Raw genomic sequence first — 18374 nt, 5'->3', positions numbered from 1 at the left:
TGCTGCTGCCTCCCCCCTTCTGCCAGCTTCCCATCATTTGGATTGCTCTGTAAGTCAAGAAACACTTCTAATATAAACGTCCATAAATATATTTTAAAAATTAGCACTTGGTCTGCTGATTGTAGAACACAAGTAGGTCAATATGGAAGAAAGTGTTATTGCAGATGTTTGGGTCCCAAGCTTTAATTGGGGGGGACGCACAATTGCACCAAAAATAAGCACTTAGGTCCCATGCTTTTTCAGTAAGAGAAAGTCTTTTAAACTCCCATTGACATTAATGGTTCTTTGCATTTAATTTGGACTGGCTAGTGTCTATGGAGATTGAGTAACTGTAGCCACCTAAGTCCTGCTCAGAGTAGACCGATTAAAATTGGTGAACATGACTGCCTTAGGTATATTAATATCAATGGGTCTACTCTATCAAATTTGCATTTTCCAAGAAGCAAAACACATCCATCTTTTGAAATTTGCACTTACCTGAATTTTGCAATGCAGTTCTGCTACCAACCCATGTTTACAAAATGATTACCACAAAATGCATATATTAGGGGAAAGTGTGACAAATGATATTAGAGAAAGTAACATACAAAATGCATCATATTAGAAGTGTTTGCAAAAATGCATATGTTCGTGAAGAGTACATACAAAAAATGTGCTTATTAGGAGAAATTCACACTAAAATGCTGAAGAACATTCATGGCTTTTTTTTAAAACAAAAACACAAATTGCTGCAGAAATGTGGAGAACTGAATTTGAGACTGGAAAAGTGAGAACCAAACCTGACAGCTCTTTCCATCCTAGCTATAACACTCTAAATTCTTCAGCTTGCCCTTGAACATGCTGCTAAGATAACAGTGTAGAAATCACCCCATTATTCCTGGGTGGAAGAGTTGGTTTAACAAACTCTGAAATGCTATTATTATTGTCCAGATAAGAAAAAGCCTCACATGCAGAATTTCTGTCTGTCACGCAGCTGTTAAACGCACGCTGTCTTGTTTTCAAAATCCAAATATCTCGGTTGTGGACAACCCAGGTATCTGGTTTCAACAAATGAAGCAGGCGGTAATTCAGGGTTTCTACTGCCAATTAACTTCCTCGTGTAATGAGGATTAATCCCCCCACCGACAAGATGACTTCACCTGTGCTATATCGCTAGAGGAAAGCAATAATTCAAACAAAAAGAACTGTCACTCTTATAAATCAGGAATGGACCGATTGGGATCTGCTGGTAGATCTCTGGGTGACTACAGGAGATTTGTGAGTTTTGGACTCCTGGTTAATAACTGCAAATTTAAAATAACTTTTCCTACGTAAGTTAGGCTGCTCAAATGAAGAAACCTAACCATGATTTTGGCAGGAAAGGACTGCAGACATAGGGAACATCGGGAGCTGCCTTATCCTGAGTCAGACCATTGGTCCATCTAGCTCAGTATTGTCAACACTAACTGGCAGCAGCTCTTTGTGGTTTCAGGCAACCTCTTTCCCAGACCTGCTGGGAGATGCCAGGGGGACTGAACCTTTTGCATGCACACCAAACGTTCTGCCACTGATACTGCTCTTCCATGACTGTTAGTTCAGTTTGGCCACGGACCTTTAGGTCCCTTGCAGAGCTACAATTCCCAGAGTGCTTTAACAATCCCTCTTCCCAGGGAATTTTGGGGACTGTAGCTCTGTGAGGGTAGTCAGGGACTCCTAACACCTCTCAACACCCACATCAAACTATTACAGGTGATGGCCACCAACTTGGATGGCTGTAAAAGAGGATTAGAGAAATGCACAGAGGAACTAGGAATGGCTGCTAGCCATGATGGCCATGTTCTGCCTCCACAGTCAGAGGCAGCATGCTTCTGAATACCAGTCGCTGGACACCACAGGAGGGGAGGGTGCTCTTGCACTCAGGTCCTGCTTGCGGGCTTCCCAGAGGCATCTGTTTTATCTATTTATTTATTTTGTTACACATATATCCCACCTTTTCTCCAAGGAGCTCAAGGTGGCATACATGGTTCTCCCCCTCCTCATTTATTCCCCACAACAACCCTGCAAGATAGGTTATGCTGAGAGGCGGTGACTGGCCCAAGGTCACCCAGTGAGCTCCATGGCTGAGTGGAGATTCGAACCCTGGTCTCCCAGGTCCTAGTCCAACATTCTACCCGCTACACGACACTGGCTGTGGTGAGAACCAGGATGCTGAACTAGATGGGCCATTGGCTTGATCCGGCAGTTCAAGTTAGTTGCCAGGATTCTTTGGGGGAAGCCATGACTGTTTAAACTGGTATGTTATTGTTTTCAGTGCGTAGTGGATAGGGGGCTTCATCGGATGCAGCACGACTGCCTTTAAGTTCACCAGCTTTTTACTGAAACATCTATTTTCACCACCAGTAATTATTTGGGTGTCTGGAGGAGATAGGCAGTAATGACAGAGCTGCCAGTTTTTCTGGATCCTTGGAGGATTGAGTCCCAGTGTATAATTTCAGAAAATAATCACCTCCGCAAAATGCTCTAATTGGGGACAGACTGGATTTCCCCCAGAGCATCATCTCTTGCGAGCGCCTTGCTGCTTATCTACAGCCAGCTAGAGAGAAAGACACACTACCCTCCTCCCCCAGTTTGATCTCTGCTGGGCTGTGGAATGAAGTGCATGGAGGCCGGTGGCTTCTATGTCAGTGGGGCAGTGAATCTGCTGCGGGTTTTAATCTGAACTTTCAAGGAGCTGTCCAAAGTGCTGACTCTATTTTTTTGGGTTAAAACCCGGCACAGATTCACAGCCCCACTGACATCTGAGGCAACAGGCTCTGCCATTACAGTGTATTCCTTCCAACCCTACAAGGCTCCCCACTCTCATCTTGAAGTCTCCTGATTTTAAAAGGGAGTGGAGGAAGGACATAGCAGTTTTTCGTAAATTAGGTTAGAAGGCAAGTTCCAATCATTCAAGTATTTATTCCATTTATATCTCCCCTGTCTCCCAAGGAGCTCCAGGCAGTGTGTATAGCTCTTCCCCCCACCTCATTTTATCCTCACAACAATCTTGTTAGGTAGGTTCGGCTGAGAAAGAGCAACTGGCCTAAGGTCACTGAAGGATTTCATGGCTGAGTAAAGATTTGAATCTGGTATCCCTAGTCCTAGGCTGCATTTCCCAACGATTCCTTAATATATATTTTCTGCGTTTTATTTGATCTTTCACATGACATAAAAGCCACTTCCAGAAATCTAGCAGAAGAGAGTGGTAGTTTAGTGCTCATTCCCATATCAGTTGCTTCCAGAAAAAAAGGGTTTGCAACCCCATTAACCCAGAAAATCACAGGAGTAAAGGGACAAAATTTGGGGCGATAATACAGGCATACAGTTCTTTCCTGCCATTTTCATGGGGGAACAGAAGTTCATGTTTATTGAAAGGGTGGGGGAGTAGTGACGTGTCCAATGATGATTGTTTTGTCACACCATGCCCACTGGTGTTAATGAAAGTTAGAACGGCATGGTGGTATATCAGTCAAAGAGCCACAGTTCTGTAATGCAACAGGTCCTGCGGTGTGAAAGGAACATTAGAACCTGGGACAGAAGTACTCCCACTATAATCAGTAAGCTCCATGTCTGAATGCAGCCCCAGTCCAACATGCTAATTGCTACACACTGGCTCTCCAGAACTTCTTTTAAAAGTATCAGTCAGATCATTAGACAGAAAGTGGCCTATTTAGCATATGAAAGTGCAGGAAAAAAAGAGCATGCATTGGACTTCTGAATCTTGCCATTTTAATCCTGGCCCTCTAATTTCCAGTCCTCTCAAGTGGGCCCTGAGAGGAGAAGCCTTGAGAAGCCTGTCTTACGTTGATGCTCCTCCAGATGAACTGTTTATTGAGCATAAATCCTGATTTGCTCACACAAAGCTTACACAGAGGTTAAACTATATCCAGTCTTTATTGTATTAGAATTTGGTAAATATGTCAGCAGAGTGCAGAAATGAATAGCCTGGGAAGACTGGTGGCTGAAAGAATAAAGAAACTTCAGGTCCATTTCCACAGGGAAATCAAGTCATTCTGACTACAGACATACATGTGGCCATTGTAGAGCCATGAGGCTGGCATTCATAGACACTCCCTCTGACTGACTAGAAAGGAAAAAGGGAAGAAGTAAAGCCTGAGAAAAATAAACAAGTTATTATTAAAGAATGAACCAGCGAGGGAAGAACAGATTGCCTTTCTGTCTATCGTCCCCCACTGGTTTAGGTCACTTGTTACATCCGTTGGTGCTTTACTCCCAAAATATTGAGCATTCATTCTTATTTGTTTGTGGGGCAGTTATATATGGCAATGAGCATCCATCCTGATTTCCATGGTAGTGTTATGTTTTCCCGTTAGTGATTCATTCATCCCACACTTCTAATTGCCTTTCTCCATCACTTTCCTAGCAGCAATTTTTTTAAAAAGTGGATTTGTTACAACAGAAACTTTTAATTCACTGTGATTACACAAACCTAAATTTCCCAGTATCCGCTTGAATCCCTCTAGCAAAATTCTGACAGTCTGGAGGCGACCAGAACATAAGAAGAGCCTGCTGGATCAGGCCAGTGACCCATTGGGTCCAGCAACCCGCTCTCACAGTGGCCAACCAGATGCCTATTGGAAGCCCACAAGCAGGACCTGAGCGCAAGAGCATTCTCCTCTCCTGTGGTTTCCAGCAACTGGTATTCAGAAACATGCTGCCTCCAGCCCAGGCACATATGCTGAGACAGAGGGCAGCAGTGAGAGGCAAGTCAGCCCTTGCTCTCAGGAAAAAAGAAAGATGACTGCATCTTTCATCCCCATGGCACAACCTTGGCTCCTACCGTCAGACTCCCTCAGGCATTCCAGCCAGCCAGGTATCTCTGTTGCCAAAAAGCCGAACTGCCTACTGCTTTAAACTTGGCGTCTCTTAAAAGCTAAAAGCCTGGCCTGAAAGATCCATCTCAAAATGAACCTTCTTGCATTATCTGTCCTCTTTGCTGCGAGTGCACCATCCACTAGCTTGTTTCTGTATTTCCATAAAAGCAAATGTAGTGAGTGATATTATGTTTTTATTACATAATTTTTATTAGTTTTCTAAAAATAGAGAAGTACAAAAAGAATCACAAAAATGAGATGGCAAAAGGTTAACATACAAAGGAAAAAAGTTATTTACATATTTATCTGGCCCGTTCACAGGATCATATTTATAGCATATGACGTTCATGCCTCCTTTTCTAACACAACAACCGGAATAAGGAACTGGCTCTTAGAGAGAGGCAAATATGTCTGTTTCGGTTTCTCTCATTTTCTCATTTGTCCCATTTCAAGTTCAGTTCTCCACATCAGTTTGCAATTTTTTTAAAAAAATCAAATTGAATGTTTATTGATCCAGCGACCATTACAAACAAATGAACAAACATCATTTTTTTTAATAAAAGGAAGTCCTCATAAAAATTCATCAGCATTTTAGAGCAAATTTCTGTTCATGTACATAGTTTTGTATGCAAAGTTGCCTGATATACACATTTGTGCAAAGCAATTTCCCCTTATATCTTCCATTTTTGTATGTTATTTTCACTAATATATGTGTTTTTATGCACAATTTAGCATATGCATTTTTGTACATATTACTTGGCTGGCAAACCGCATTGCAAAATTCAGAGAAGTGTGAATTTCAAAAGATGGCTGGATTTTAGCTCATGCTAAAGTATTTATTACATTTATATCTCCCCTCTCTTCCAAGGAGCTTCGGAAAGTGCAGAAAGTGCAAATTAGGTAAATTTGCCTGTAAATGTGAATCAAATTTCTCGCCATCCCTACTGATTCTACTATGCATATGGTGCTGGGACTTTTTGAAACTCCTCCTGTCCCTAGGGAAGCTGAATAAGCTTGAACCATTCTGAATAGAATGTGCCTTTGTTTGTTTGGCCACTAAGCAATTCCTGTCCATTTTGGTCCTGTCTGTTTCTCCTTTTCCCAACCTTAAACCCTGTTCTCCTCATTTCTGCAGCAATTTGCGTTGTTGTTTTTCAATCCACATGAAAATTCTTCCACATTTCAGTGTGGATTTCTCCCAATAAGCACATTTTTGTATGCTACGTTCAGTAACACATGCAATTTTTTTGCACACTTCCCCCTTGTATATTCATTTTTTGTAAACAGTGGTTGGTTGGAGGTCTGTACTGCAAAATTCGGATAAGTGCAAATTTTGAAGGATGGCTATGTTTTGGTTCTCATGTTGTTTCAGAAAGTGCAAATGCGATAGATTTTGTTTTAAATGCAAACTGAATCAAATTTCTCCCCCATCCCTATTCACCGCCCAGAATATTAAACCTCCCCATAACCATTTCATACGACTCTTCTCCTCCTCTCCCATCCATGCTCTTCATGCAATGCTCTTTAAAACATGATGGGAGGCGCTTTTCTGTGGCTTTATGCCACAGAATGAGAGTGCCATTTAAAGGCCTGTAGGCCTATGGGTGGTACCAGTGATACTCCCAGAAACGAAAGCAAAAACGACTAGGGGGTCACAGACAGAGCAAAGTGGGCTTCTGGAAGGATTGTTGGTTAAGAAAAGTGACAATATATTACACATTAGCATTCCCATCCCAAACAGATTTTCTTTGAAGTTATTTTTTAAAAACATACATGTTTTTATTTCAGTTTTTACAACAGCATGAAATAACAGCACAAAATACGACGATACAGTACAGAGCAGTTGAAGAATTTGTATCGCTATCAATTACATATTTCATTGTTCCAGTCATGTGGAAACACAAATACCAAGGACCAATTGTGAAATAAGGAAGGGAGGTGTAGGTTCATAAGATATGAGATATGGTGCACAATATTTTCAAAGAAACAAATCTTAGAAGGCAACGATTTTCTTTATAGTTACGTCCTGTCTTCTGGAGACAGAGGGCAGTGTCATTTTCCTCTGCTTGCACAATAGCCAATGTCCAGGCAGACAAGGGCTGTGGCTTAACGATAGAGCATCTGCTTTGCATGTGGAAAGAAAATCCCAGCTTAGTCCCTGCCATCTCCATGTAGAGCAGGAAAAGACCCCTGCCTGAAACCCTGGAGAGCCTCTGCCGGTCAGTGTGGACAGTACAGAGTTAGATGGACCAATGGTGTCAGCCAGCTTTGTATGTTCCTATTAATTCTTGAAGAGCCAGTTCTCAAGGTGGTGTGCTTAGGGTTGCTTGTTGTTGTTGTTATGTGCCTTCAAGTCAACTGCGACTTATGGCGACCCTATGAATCAGTGACCTCCAAGAGCATCTGTCGTGAACTGCCCTGTTCAGATCTTGTAAGTTCAGGTCTGTGGCTTCCTTTATGGAATCAATCCATCTCTTGTTTGGCCTTCCTCTTTTTTCTACTCCCTTCTGTTTTTCCCAGCATTATTGTCTTTTGTAGTGAATCCTGTCTTCTCATGATGTGGCCAAAGTATCATAACCTCAGTTTCATCATTTTAGCTTCTAATGGTAGTTCTGGTTTAATTGTTCTAACATCCAATTATGTGTCTTTTTCTCAGTCCATGGTATGCGCAAAGCTCTCCTCCAACACCACATTTAAAATGAGTTGATTTTTCTCTTATCCGCTTTTTTCACTGTCCAACTTTCACCTCCATACACAGAGATCGGGAACACCATGGTCTGAATGATCCTGACTTTAGTGTTCAGTGATACATCTTTGCATTTGAGGACATTTTCTAGTTCTCTCATAGCTGCCCTCCCCAGTCCTAGCCTTCTTCTGATTTCTTGACTATTGTCTCCATTTTGGTTAATGACTGTGCCAAAGTATTGACAATCCTTGACAAGTTCAAAGTCCTCATTGTAAACTTTACTTTAGTCTTCTTGAACCTCAGTTTCATCATTTTAGCTTCTAGTGACAGTTCTGGTTTAATTTGTTCTAACACCCAATTATTTGTCTTTCTTGCAGTCCATGGTATGCGCAAAGCTCTCCTCCAGCACCACATTTCAAATGAGTTTAATTTTCAGGTTATGATTCAGTTATCACACACATGTGACCAAATGCCTCTCTCCGGTTCCCAGCAGTGGGGATGAGCAGGTGGGGGGACCAATTTCCCCCCCTTTGCTGTCCCCCACCCATGGTACTGCCTATGCTGCAAGCCAGGCACTATCGTCAGGCAGCCACCTCAGGCAGCAGAGGCTGGGGAGGATGTCCAAGTAGCGGTAAGATGCTGGAAGACAGAGGCGTGTATACCACACAGCCTGCCCTGCAACTCCTAAGCTGTCCTGCTGCCCTCAGTGGAGGATGCGGTGCTGTCTCATCACCAGGGTCAGACTCAAACGCCAGTCCGTTTGGCTTCTGCACATGATCTCAGAGGGCATGATCTCGTCCTTTGCCTTGGGACTTGCAACCTGTGCCCCAAGTTGGCGAAGCTCCTTTAACATCGACACGAAATCGAGCCTTCAATGTCATCGGCCCAGTTCTCTGGAATGTTCTGCCAACAGAGATGCAGCAGGCGCCTTCTGTTTTAACCTTTAGACACCTGCTGAAAGCCTTTCTGTTCCACCAGGCTTACGCAGGCAATTAAGATGCCTTTGTGCAACAGTTGACCTTTGTTTTTAGTGTATTTTTAACGTTTTTACTGTAGTTTTTTTTTCTTTTTAAACTTGTAAACCACTTTGATGTTTTTAACAAAATAGCAGTATACAAATGTATTTATAAATAAATAAATAAAATACATTGGAGCTTGAGTTTAATCTCCCTGCTCGAAACACACAAAGCGTTACGCAGCATGCAATTTTGACGATGCTGCACGAACAGAAGACACTGCCTTAAACTGCATCAGTCCATCTCACTCCGTACTGTCTGCATACACTGACTGGCAGCAGCATCCCATAATGTTATGCTATGTACACCCCATACACTGAAAGCACATTTAAAGCACATGGGTTTCCCCAAGGAATCCTGGGAACTGTAGCTCTGTAAATGAAAAACTACAGTTCCCAGGATTTTTTGTGGGGGGAGAATGTGCTTTAAATATATATTGTGTGTACACAACCTCAGATGGGAATCTTTCCAAGCTTTACGCAGTAATGTGGGGGGATGATGGAGCCTGGGCCTTTTGCACGCAAAGCCTTTGCTTTACCACATAGCCAAGGCTCCTCCTCAACATGTCCAGCGTATGTTGGATTCTGAGTCCAATATTTACATTTTTCTTTATGAGGAAAGAAGTGAATCAAGGGAAAGTGAGCAGTTGTATATATTAATGGTTGCACTTCACCTCCTTCTTACTTTACTAGGCTGGACAAGGCTATACACAAGCTGAATCCCACATAAGTAGCTCACATAAAAAGAGTATTATGTAGCAGATCTATAAATACCCATTTTATTTTTAATTCATAACTCTGCCAGTCACTGGCTGCTGGCCCAGGAATGACAAACTTAGCACCAGGCTCCTTCGCAACAATGCAAAGTGCGCCAGCCCAGGCCCACTGCTGCTTTGTAAACAAATACAATACACAAACTAGCCTTATATATATTGCTTTTTTGGTGACAGTACTCACCAGTACAGAGTACCATCACTTAGACAGACAGACAGACAGACAGACAGACAGACAGACAGACAGACAGACAGACAGACAGATAGGGGGATGAGAGAATGGGGATCAAACTGTTGTCCCATTTGGGATTAATCTGACATCGTACAGTCCTCTCAAGTGAATATCCCACTTCAAAATTCACGACAGTTTGTCTGAAAGATCATGCGTCATGCTTAAACATCAGGGAGCAAGCTAGTCTTTCCTGCACAACATATATGCTTCATAGAAAAAACGTGCGCACTTCAGACAAGCAACTTTTCAAGCTGGAACTGTCAGATGAAGCGACTATACCATATTGATTGTTGCACATTGGAAGCATCCTCTAAGGGCAACTTTGCATGCATATTTTGGATTTATTTTAATCTGCATATGGTATTCCTTACATTCATTTATTTATATTAGGACATACTACCCCTGTGTGCTTTGTGCACCAACACCAGCACCTAACCCCAGGTACCACCACCCCCTCACCAAACTCCTCAGTGCCACCATGCATTGACATGTGGAAGGTCCCACTACTTACTTGCCTGATGCCAACCCACCTCTCATGGCCAGGTTGGTCGGTGAGTTGGTCACTGGCTTGCCAGTCTTGCTCACTTGCTCTGTGCCTTGCCCGTCTGGCACCATCTCATCTCATCACACTGTAGTTTGCAGCGCCACCTGACTGTGGCCAAATAAACTGCAGCATAATGACTTGTTACATTTTTATGTATATAGGAAGAAAAGTCTTTATTATACTACAATAACAAAAAATTATCAAGGCAGTGCACATCAACAATATGCATCCAATAAAACATAAAACACCATTAAAACAGTACAAAATAATCATTAAAGTGACTGGTCAATCAAGAATGCTTTAAATAATTGAATAGACGTGTTGGCATAAAAAAAGTCTTCAAGAGACACCTGAAAATCAAAACTGATGATGTCTGTGGAATCTCTGCTGGAAGAGAATGGGACCTGTCACCCTAAATGCCTGACTTCTAGTTGAGGCCAGTTGGGGCTCAGTAACACAGGAGACAACTAATAGCGCTCTTCTGAGTGATCTCAGTGACTGAGCAGGGATATGACTTAGGTGGTCCTTAAGGTATCTGTAGCATATTGGCCCTACAGGCTTGCCATACCAGTGCCTGCAAGGGAGGAGGACCATCACTGCCCAGGGAGGGAGAGCCATCTGCCTGCTTTGCTGCTGCTGCTGCTGGATAACATCTCTGCTCTCTCCTTCTTGGGCTCCTGCTCTGCACGTGGGCACCTTGCAGGACCAGGCTCCAGGTACTCAGCCAGCTGTGCCTGATACTGTTCCACCTGTCCCTTCTCTGGAGGGGATATATAAGCCGGCTGGCTGAGGGGGCTTGGGAGATCCAGTGCCTGCAAGGGAGGAGGACCATCACTGCCCAGGGAGGGAGAGTCATCTGCCTGCTTTGCTGCTGCTGCTGGATAACATCTCTGCTCTCTCCTTCTTGGGCTCCTGCTCTGCACGTGGGCACCTTGCAGGACCAGGCTCCAGGTACTCAGCCAGCTGTGCCTGATACTGTTCCACCTGTCCCTTCTCTGGAGGGGATTTATAAGCCGGCTGGCTGAGGGGGCTTGGGAGATACAGTGCCTGCAAGGGAGGAGGACCATGACTGCCCAGGGAAGGAGAGCCATCTGCCTGCTTTGCTGCTGCTGCTGCTGCTGCTGCTGGATAACATCTCTGCTCTCTCCTTCTTGGGCTCCTGCTCTGCACGTGGGCACCTCGCAGGACCAGGCCCCAGGTGGCGCTTTTCCCAGGAAGAAGAACGGTTTGAGAGCTGCGTTGGTGCGCATGGAGCACGGGACTGTGGTTGTTGTGTAGACCTGAATGGAATGAGTGGATGTTTGTATGACTGTATGTTGTGAGTGTGTGTGTATTTTTATTTTATTTTATTTTTATTTTATTATGTGCCTGGGCGGGAGGATAGGGTATTGGGATGGGGGACCAGAGGGGGCCCCTGTTAGCGTAGTGACGGGTAATGGGAGGTATGGCGTTGTGAGGAGGACATGCCGGTTGAGGGGAACTCGGCACAGACAATTGGTGGCTGTACCGTGTTCCGGTCCTCCCCACATCCACAGGATTGCTGGTAGTTCTATCAGCCAACTCTCGGATCTCCAGTTGCTGCTGCTTAATGCCAGATCGGTAAATAATGAAGCTTCCCTCATCCATGATTTAATTGTGGATGAGGCGGCCGATCTGGCGTTTATTACTGAGACATGGGTGAGCGATCTGGGAGGCATTAATCTCTCCCAGCTGTGCCCACCTGGGTACTCGGTTCAGCATCTGGGTAGATCCGAGGGTCGGGGAGGGGGAATCGCTGTGGTCTATAGAAGTTCCATCCCTCTCATTAGGCACCCTATCCAGGTAGCTAATGGTCTGGAGTGTCTCCATATTACGTTGGGCCAGCGAGACAGACTGGGAATACTGTTGGTGTACCGTCCACCCTGCTGCCCAACAGCCTCCCTAACTGAGCTGACGGAGGTGGTCTCGGGTTTGGTGTTGCGATCCCCAAAATTTATGGTATTGGGGGATCTCAACATTCATGCCGAGACCGCTTTGTCTGGGGCGGCTCAGGACTTCATGGCCTCCATGACAGCCATGGGGCTGTCTCAATTTGTTACTGGTCCTACACATATTTCGGGGCACACTCTAGACTTAATTTTTGCTACTGGAGCAGGGGATGGTGATCTGGGAGTGAGGGATTTTACATCTATTCCTCTGTCATGGACAGATCATCGCCTATTGAGGTGTAGGCTCACAATGTTTTCTCCCCTCTGCAAGGGTGGAGGACCTATTAAGATGGTCCGCCCCCGGAGACTAATGAATCCTGAAGGTTTTCAGAAGGCTCTGGGGAGTTTTCCGGCTGATAAAACTGACGCTCCTGTTGAAACCCTGGTCAATCTGTGGAATACGGAAATGACCCAGGCAGTTGACACGATCGCCCCGGTGCGCCCTCTCCTCTGCAGAGCTCAATTGGCTCCGTGGTTTACCCCGGAGCTAAGAGTGATGAAGCAAGAAAGGAGACGGCTTGAGTGCAAATGGAGACGAACTCCCGACGGCTGTGGTCTTGCACTTGTGAAGATCTCTACCAAGCTCTATGTGAAGGCGGTGAGGGCAGCGAAGAAGCAGTACTTTGCTGCCTCCATTCAGTCATCTTCTAACCGCCCAGCGGAACTTTATAAGGTTGTTAGGGGACTTTTACACTCTGGTCCTCAGAACGCAATAATACCATCAATAGCCCGCTGTAATGAGTTTGCGAGACACTTCCAAGATAAGATCGCAAACATCCGCCGGGACCTTGACTCCAATATTGTAGCAGTTGAGCCTAATGAGGTGTCCGGAGCACAGTCCTGTCCTGTTTTATTGGATGAATTTCAGTTGGTTCAGCTCGAGGACGTGGACAAGGTGCTTGGACAGGTGCGGGCGACCACTTCTGCTCTGGATCCTTGCCCCTCATGGCTAATAAAAGCTAGCAGGAACGGAACAGCCGGATGGGCCAAGGAGGTGATCAATGCCTCTTTACGAGAGGGAGTGGTACCACCCTGCCTGAAACAGGCAGTGGTGAGACCACTCCTAAAGAAAACCTCCTTGGACCCTGAAAATCTTGACAACTATAGACCGGTAGCAAATGTTCCGTTCCTGGGCAAGGTTTTAGAGCGTGTGGTCGCTCACCAGCTCCAGGCTCTCTTGGATGAAACTGATTATCTGGATCCATGTCAATCGGGCTTTCGGCCGGGGTTTGGTACAGAAACAGCCTTGGTCGCCCTGTATGATGACCTCTGTCGGGAGAAAGACAGAGGGAGTGTAACTCTGTTGGTTCTCCTGGATCTCTCAGCAGCTTTTGATACCATCGACCATGGTATCCTTCTGGGACGTCTTGCGGACTTAGGAGTTGGAGGCACTGCTTGGCGGTGGCTGTGCTCCTACCTCAAGAATCGTCTCCAGAAGCTGGTGCTTGGGGAGCATTACTCGAGTCCCTGGATACTCCAATATGGGGTCCCACAGGGTTCAGTTCTGTCCCCCATGCTCTTTAATATCTATATGAAGCCGCTGGGCGAGGTCATTAGGAGATCTGGAGTGCATTTCCAGCAATATGCTGATGATACGCAGCTCTACTTCTCCTTTTCATCTTCTTCAGGTGAGGCTGTTAATGTACTAAACCACTGCCTGGCCGCGATAATGGACTGCATGAGAGCTAATAAACTGAGACTCAATCCTGACAAGACTGAGATGCTGTTGGTGGGAGGGCTCTCTGCCCAGATGGTTGATGCCCGACCTGCCCTAGATGGGGTTACACTCCCCCTAAAGGAGCAGGTCCGTAGTTTGGGGGTCTTATTAGATCCGCTCCTGTCACTGGAGGCTCAAGTAGCCTCGGTGGCACGGAATGCATTCTACCAGCTTCGGCTGGTAGCCCAACTGCAACCCTATCTGGATAGGGAGAACCTTGCCACAGTTATCCATGCTCTGGTAACCTCTAGATTGGACTACTGTAATGCACTCTACGTAGGGTTACCTCTGAAGACGGTTCGGAAACTTCAGCTGGTGCAGAATGCTGCGGCCAGAGTTCTTACTGGGACAAAAAAATTTGATCATATAACACCTGTCCTGGCCCAGCTGCACTGGCTACCAATATGTTTCCGGGCCAGATTCAAAGTGTTGGTTCTTACCTATAAAGCCCTTAACGGCATCGGACCGCAATACCTGGCGGAACGCCTCTCCCGCTATGTACCTACCCGGTCGCTGCGCTCGACGTCGAAGGCCCTTCTCCGTGTCCCAACGCATAGGGAGGCACGGAGAACGATAACTAGAGCTAGGGCCTTCTCAGTGGTGGCCCCCGAACTATGGAACGCCCTCCGATGAGATACGCCTGGCGCCTTCTTTGCTATCTTTTCGGCGCCAGGTAAAGACCTATCTCTTCGCCCAGGCATTTTAAAAAATTTTAAAATTTGAATTTAAAATTGAAAATTTTTAATTATGTTTTATTGTGGTTTTGTATTTTAACCTGTTTTATTATGCTGTGCACCGCCCTGGGAGCTTATTGCTATAGGGCGGTCTAAAAATGTAATAAAATAAATAAAATAAATAAATAAACTGCTGCATCAGAGCGGGCTGTGGTAGTTTCAGTTCTAGGCCTGCCTTACAAGCAGCACCAGGCTGTGGGCCTTGTTCTCTGTATATAATTAGTTACAGTAAAGTTCTTGTTATTGCTTAGATCCTCTGTGTGGCCTCTTCCTTCATGATACTTGTCACTGGCGACGAGGATGGGATTTACTGAGGCACACAGAGTGTTTTCTTCATGCATTAGAGGCTGAAGGGGAGAGAACATTTCTCCTTAGACTGCATTAGCACATTAGCTTGGACCTTGTAGAAACCACTGCAAAGCACTCCAGGTCAGTGTGTATCTTGTGGAATATGGCCACCCAAGGGCATCTTGAAGAATTTAACCCTGCATATCCCAGCAAGTGGGAAGTTATGCAGCCAGGCTGGAGTTTTACTTGGCAGCAAATGGCATTACAGAGTTAAAGAAGCATGCTGTGTTATGCAGTGTCTGTGGGCCAGACACTTTTGACCTAGCCCAGGCCCTCCTAGCACCAGCAAAACTTGCTAATCTATTGTGCTTTGCACGCATGGAAGCAGAGTCATTAGTCGTCTGTTCATTAATAGCTCGGCTGGGCTCCTTCCAGTTGTGGCACAAGGTGTGATGTGTTGTGTCAGGAGAAAACTTGCAAGGCATCGGTCCCAGTCACCTTCTACAATCCGTTGCAATGCATCATTTGTAGTCGTGACCATCCTCTCAGCCTGGCCATTGGTTGCTGGATGAAAAGGGGCTGAAGTGACATGCCGAATCAGTACATTATCCAGGAATGCGCGGAATTCTGCAGAAGTGAACTGAGCACCATTGTCTGAGACAAAGGTGTTTGGCAAACCATGTGTTGTGAAACACATGTAGAGTAAAGCTAAAGAAGAACAAAGCAATCATAGTGCCAAAATACAATTTAAATAACGTCCCAGAAGAATATAAAGATCAAATAAGAAACAGGTTTGAGGCTTTAAACTTAGTAGACAGAGAACCAGAAGAACTATGGAGTAAAGTCAGAGACATTATCAGAGAAGAATGCAAAAAGATAATACCTCTAGTTAAAAAGAGGAAAAGACCTCAATGGATGACTGAAGAAACTCTTGAAATTGTTAAAGAGAGAAGGAAAGTAAAAGCAAAAGGAGATAGAAACACGGTCAGGACCCTTAATGCAATGATACAGCAACTAGTACATAGGGACAAAGAGAACTATTACAATAGTTATTGTATAGAAATAGAAGAGGACAACAAAAAGGGAAGAACAAGAAACCTATTCCAAAAGATTAGAGAAATTAAATAGAAATTTAAACCAAGGGTGGGGATGTTGAATAGTCAACAGGGAAACACACTGATTGACCGAAATGAAATAAAAGGAAGATGGAAGCAATACACTGAAGAACTCTATAAAAGAGATGCAAGGATGACAGATTCATTCATGGAGGAACCATATGATGAAGAACCAGAAATTTTAGAAAAGGTGAAAGCTGCTCTAAAAATACTTGCAAGAAAGAAATCACCAGGAACAAGTGACATACCAATAGAGTTGCTACAAGCCACTGAGACTGATTCTGTCCAAATTTTGACAAGAAATTATCAACAAATATGGAAAACTAAACAATGGCCCACAGACTGGAAGTATTCAATATACATCCCAATTCCAAAGAAAGGAGATCCCAGGCAATGCAGTAATTACCAAGCTATTGCCTTAATATCCCATGCAAGTAAAGTAATGCTGAAGATTCTACAACAAAGGCTCTTACCATATATGGAGTGAGAAATGCCAGATGTCCAGCCTGGATTCAGAAAGGGAAGAGGCAGCAGAGATCATATTGCAAACATACATTGGATAATAAAATGGACCAAGGAATTTCAGAAGGAAATCATCCTGTGCTGTATAGATTACAGCAAAGCTTTTGATTGTGTAGATCATGAAAAACTATGGCATGCTTTAAAAGAAATAGGGGTGCCACAGCATCTGATTGTCCTAATGCGCAACCCATACTCTGGACAAGAGGCTACTGTAAGGACAGAATATGGATTGGTTCCCAATTGGAAAGGGTGTGAGACAGGGGTGTATTTTATCACCCTATTTGTTTAACCTATATGCAGAACATATCATATGGAAAGCGGGATTGGACCAAGATGAAGGAGGTGTGAAAATTCGAGGGAGAAATATCAATTATTTAAGATATGCAGACAATTACCAGTAGAAACAAGTAAACGGAGACAATAGTCCAGAAATCAGAAGAAGGCTAGGACTGGGGAGGGCAGCTATGAGAGAACTAGAAAAGGTCCTCAAATGCAAAGATGTATCACTGAACACTAAAGTCAGGACCATTCAGACCATGGTATTCCCGATCTCTATGTATGGATGTGAAAGTTGGACAGTGAAAAAGGTGGATAAGAGAAAAATCAACTCATTTGAAATGTGGGGTTGGAGGAGACAAATAATTGGATGTTAGAACAAATTAAAGCAGAACTATCACGAGAACTATCACATGATGAAACTGAGGCTATCATACTTCGAACACATAATGAGAAGACATGATTCATTAGAAAAGATAATAATGCTTGGAAAAACAGAAGGAAGTAGAAAAAGAGGAAGGCCAAACAAGAGATGGATTGATTCCATAAAGGAAGCCACAGACCTGAACTTACAAGATCTGACCAGGGTGGTTCATGACAGATGCTATTTAATTAATTAATTACATTTATATACTACCCCATAGCTGAAGCTCTCTGGGCGGTTCACAGCAATTAAAAACAATAAAAACGAATATACAAATTTTAAAACACAAAAAAAACTATTTAAAAACACAAGGGAGGTCGCTATTGCAGGTCGCTGATTCATAGGGTCGCCATAAGTTTTTATCGACTTGAAGGCACATAACAACAACAAACAATACAAAAATACCAAAACAATATATCAAGCAAAAGTCAAGAAAAACTGTACAAGAAATTATTAATTCTCAAAATGGTATACAAAATACAAATCAAATACAGCACAGCATTTTAGCCTACAGTTGGGTGTCGTTTTATGTCAATCATTTAATAAATTGATTTAATAATTAGATAAAGTGACATCCTCATGGATACTCTCCTTATGCCTTTTATCTGGACTCCAAAACCTATATCTAGCTTCCTTTATAGGGTGAGTCTCAAGAGACTTGTTTGATTTCATGAATATATACATACATACAGTATATAAATACACACACACACCTGTCCAGCTGGTTCTATTACATTTTTTTTAAAAAAAATACAAAGGACTGTATCCCACGTTCTAGCAGACAGGTGAGTGTTGATGTTGCGCAAAAGAGGAATCCAACACAACAGTTGCGCTAGTGGAAACTCATTGTGCAACAGATTGTGCAACATTTTATGCAACCGAGTTACCAGCAACCTACTTAGGCATTATCTTATGCAACAATATTTCACTGGCACAAAACATTTCACCAGTGGACGTGAACTTAGTGCTAAACTGAATACATCCTAATAACATATTCAACTTCATGTCTAGTTGGGCCTTCTGAACTTAAAAAATGCCTGGGAGAACAAAAAGGTCTTCAGCCTGGGGCTGAAAAGATAACATGACAGACACTGGGCAATCCTCTCTGGGGAGGGAATTCCCGAGAGAGTGTGAATTCCTTTCTCGTTCATTGCCAACTGCTTTACCTAAAGTTTGCTGGGGCACTTGGGGAAGAGCCTCAGCCAATGATCTTAACATGGGAACAAGC

Source organism: Rhineura floridana, chromosome 13 (assembly GCF_030035675.1).
Source record: "Rhineura floridana isolate rRhiFlo1 chromosome 13, rRhiFlo1.hap2, whole genome shotgun sequence".
NCBI classification, from domain to species: domain Eukaryota; kingdom Metazoa; phylum Chordata; class Lepidosauria; order Squamata; family Rhineuridae; genus Rhineura; species Rhineura floridana.
The sequence above is the reverse complement of the archived record's forward strand: the minus strand, read 5'-3'. Positions refer to the sequence as shown.